The 4,150-nt window shown below is 36.9% G+C and overlaps 1 protein-coding gene and 1 long non-coding RNA gene across 2 annotated transcripts in view; one reads left to right on the top strand and one right to left on the bottom strand.

Annotated features, from left to right (window-relative positions):
* Positions 1-4,150, top strand: part of LOC308066250 — a 600,281-nt gene that overhangs the window by 45,318 nt on the left and 550,813 nt on the right. The gene's annotated exons all lie outside the window — the stretch shown is intronic.
* The window catches only part of TMTC2 (transmembrane O-mannosyltransferase targeting cadherins 2), a 375,978-nt gene that overhangs the window by 43,295 nt on the left and 328,533 nt on the right, over positions 1-4,150 (bottom strand). The window lies entirely within an intron of this gene.

The raw sequence follows: 4,150 nt of genomic DNA, 5'->3' as shown, positions 1-4,150 counted from the left end.
CTGGTACAAAGAAAAAGGAAGGGGAAATATTAGGAGCATTTTCAGTTTTTCTTTTCAGACTATCTTCTTCCACTTAAGCAAATTATTCCCTTATGTTTGCAGACTTTTCATGGAAGCAATTTACCAATTTAAGCAAACAGAGATAACAAGAAAAAGTTGCTGAACTGCTGCTGTATACTTTATGCTTTAAACAGGGCAAGCTCTGGTGTCTACAGACATAGACTTCTCTATTTAATGAGAAAACACAGACCTCATAAAGCTTTACATGTGGTAATGTCAGCATAGCACAGTTTCCAAGAGAAAATTAAAGTAATCCAAGACTGGATTAAAGACAGGAATTTAGTTTTAATTCAACCCATTGCCAGTAAAGAGTTTATAATCGTTGGGAACAGTTAACACGTTGGAATTCATCCCCTTTTTCTCTTTGTCTTAATTATAACTAGTAGAAAATACAATCTGTTCCCAGATTCAGGGGTCCTACGATATCCATTTAAATTCAGGCTGTGGCAATTATTTCTTAATGAACAACTGAATAAAATTAACAGTGGTGGAAACACATGCTATTTTAATAACAAAGATGTGAAAATTTCATAACAAATATGTTGAAAAGCTTCTTATGTTACTAACAATTTTTCCATCTTTAGTGAAAGAAGACTGTTCCTTGTTTTTAATTTTTCATCTTTAGATTATTCTATTATGAAATAATAGGTTGTTCATGATAATTAAATATGCCTAGTTACTGGGGTTAACAAATATTACAAGGGCAGAAAAGCAGGTTTATGAAGCTGAAGAGAACAGTCTAACCTACCTTTTTGCAAGTACCTAAGGTACTCACATCCTAGTAAGAGCACAGGAAAGGCATTTGCCAAGCCAGTACCTTGCATTTCAAAGAAAAAGGGGGGAAAAGTTCTACACAAAGTTCACTATGGTTCTTCCCTTGGGTCACTATCAATTTCAATGAGCTTCAGGAATGCTCACTTTCCAAGTCACATTAATTTTGCCTCAGAGGGTGTTTCAAGACACTACTCACCAGTGTTCGGATCAAGATGCATTATTCAAAATGTGAAGCCACATGGAAACTTGGCTTCAGACTACTATGTGGGGGCACTGGTTTGCTTTAGAAGCCCTTCAGTGACAATAACTTCAGAAAAATACGGTAGGTAGAAGGCAAATAAAATACACACTAGAACTGGCCTCCCAGACTGATGTGGTAATAGGAAGTCATTAGGATGAGGAAGACTTACCTATGTTCCAAGCCTCTCCAACTAGCAAGTTAAACTCATTACTCTTATCCTTCTGAATCAATATTCAAACCCCCTCCTCCCCTCACAATTCTTGTGTCCAAAACCTAAATTTTGTGATGGAAATGTTGTTCAGAAAAATATCAATTTTTATATCCTAAAAATATTTTTTTTCAGCTTTCTTCCTGATTCTTTTCACCTATTAAACATGTATCACAAAAATTCAAGGAATTGTGACACATTAAATTTTCACAACTGGCTTCCAGACTTTCAAAATCAAGCAAAACAAAACAAGTTCAGCCCACCCTATTGTAAACTTCATAATGTTAACACAGTGGAATCTGAATATGTTATTTTTAGATTTATTTTTTTCTTGCTTTTATCCTGACAGATTATTTCCACCACCCCTAAATCAGTCACTTCATTCTACTAAGAAATCAGATCAAAACAAAACCAGCTGGATTTTACAAAGTTTTCCCATTTAAACACTCTCCAAAATTTCCTTTTCAGTAATATTCCATACAGAGAAGGAAAACCAAGGCCCTGAAAGGTAATCTTTGCTATGTACAACACATATCAGCAGCCACATTATCATAGCTCCACCTTGACAGTGCCAGTCTTGCATACTATTTTATAATGGAATAATACACCCCTTAATTACAGATGTTCTGGGGTTTTTGCAGTGATGTAAGTGAAGAATGATCAGAAAACAGCCCCACTGTATATGGATGGCTGTCTAAATAGCCACATATGTTATTTATTCATTTATTTTTAGACATAAGATTGAGAGAATTTTCTCAAATCATGAGTAAGATAGTTCATTACCCAAATTTGTGCTCCTTATTTGTCTAATGAGAGTTTATGAATCAAACAGCTTTTTTCAAGAGCACAGTTATTGACAGAGAACTGTCTCCTCACTTGAAATATAAACATGTACATATTTTTGCATCCAGGCAAAGCTTACAATGATTAAGGACTGAAAAATGTTATACCTAGAATGACTCATACTAAATAAGACACACATTAAAATGTGCTCAGGGCTAATTCTACAGCATCCACAAACTTATTGTGTGGGAAGTAACACAGTTGTCTCATATGGCTTCCAGAATTCCTCTCCACTTCCTTCACACACCCCTGAAAATATGGTATGTGTATGGTACTAATCAAGTACTCTAGAGAACGTCATATAATAAGACTATATGCCTAGCTAAGAAAACTCTTCTGCCACCATGTCTTTAATGTGATATATCATTTCACTAGAGCAAGCAACAAAAACATCTAGAAAAAGAACTCGCTGCACACCTTTTAACCGAACTTGACATTTTCCAACTTCTACATGTCATTCCTGATTTCCTGGAGACTCAAGACATTTTAGGACATTAATGCTTTAAACAAATGTATCAGTGGAATGTGTGAACCGATAACTTATTTCAGGTAGTGCTGAAAGTTCCTTCCAACCCCTTCATGTTTCAAATGAGGAAGTGCACAGGATTTCAGAGACTGCTCTCTAACTTTCTAGGGTATTAGCCACCCCAGTATCTATGGTTTATTGTACCAGTTGCAAGAATTTTGGGTGACTGCAAGATTATATATCAGTGCCATCACTCTCTGACAGCTATAGATCATGGTCTGAGGACAAGAGAGCAAGAGACATTTACTACAGGTTTTTTTCACATACATTGTCTTTTATTAAAGACAGCTGATAAAATTTTTCAGTACATTAACAAAGGCAGTCAGCAGCTACCAGCGCAATAACATGGGACTTGTCGCACTGTATAACAAATGACACCACCTACTACTTCAGAGACTTTAAAGGAGAAACAGGCCTGCTTTCATTTCCTGTTGGAGACAGATGCTTTACATCAAAAAAAGCTGACTGGCATTTCTATCGGGGTTACAGATGCTGTCTTTTAAGGTCCATTGGGAATTACTCCCTTTATTAGCATTTTTATTGTGGTGTTCTTGTTTCCTTAGTGTTGGGGTTTGGTTTTTTCGTTGTTTTTGGGGTTGCTTTTTTTTTCGGGGGGGGGGGGGGGGAGGGGGACGACAACACAGGGGGATGGGTGGAGGTAGGTGGCCATGGGGAGGGGGGAGGCATAACAAGAGTAGTTAATGAACTACAAAATAGCAAAAGACATGCATTTAGTTGCCTGAGGTGGTTTTGGTTTACACTGATGACAATTCTTTCAAACTTTCTCTTTACTATACTGCCAAAATAAAAGGAGGGCCTTGGGGCATGCAAAAATTTTAAGGTAAATTAAAGTGCTCTCTAAAATTAGAGAGCTATGGAATCTCCAAATAATTCAAAACAATTCTGAGCAGTATTTCAGGATTACACTAATGTAACCAAATATGGTTTTGGATCCACAAACAGAATGAATCTTAATGACACAGAAGATGAACTGATTCCTTGTTCATTGTCTCTGGCTCCACACATAGCAAATGTCATATCAGAAGAACAGTCCCAAACCAAAGAAGACAAGTTTACTCCTATACATGCCTAAGAACTTATGGAGAGAGAAACAGATACACAAACACTTAATCTAGCTCAAAATGCCTCTTCTATGCAGACAAATATGACCAAACAACAGCCCAAACACAAACAATGAAATCCGAAATTGTTTCTCTCAAAGCTCTGCTTACAGATCACCTTCTCTACCCAACACCACAGAGGGCCAGGGCAGCAGGTTCTGAGACGAAAGTGCATTTTCTTGCTGCTTGGCTACTTACAAGGAAAACCATGCCAATTTTTACTCCAGCAGAATCACCAGTGAAAGTTACTTCCCACTTAGCCATTTTCAAAGGTCACTTGAAAAGATGTTGCCAATATTCCTCTTGTTCTTAATGAATTACTGTAGTGTGTGATCTTGAAGATGTTTCAAAACACCACCAGGATTCTTTAATGAATA

The sequence above is a fragment of the Falco punctatus genome (genome assembly GCF_963210335.1).
Source record: "Falco punctatus genome assembly, chromosome: 6".
Classification (NCBI taxonomy): domain Eukaryota; kingdom Metazoa; phylum Chordata; class Aves; order Falconiformes; family Falconidae; genus Falco; species Falco punctatus.
The sequence above is the reverse complement of the archived record's forward strand: the minus strand, read 5'-3'. Positions and strand labels throughout refer to the sequence as shown.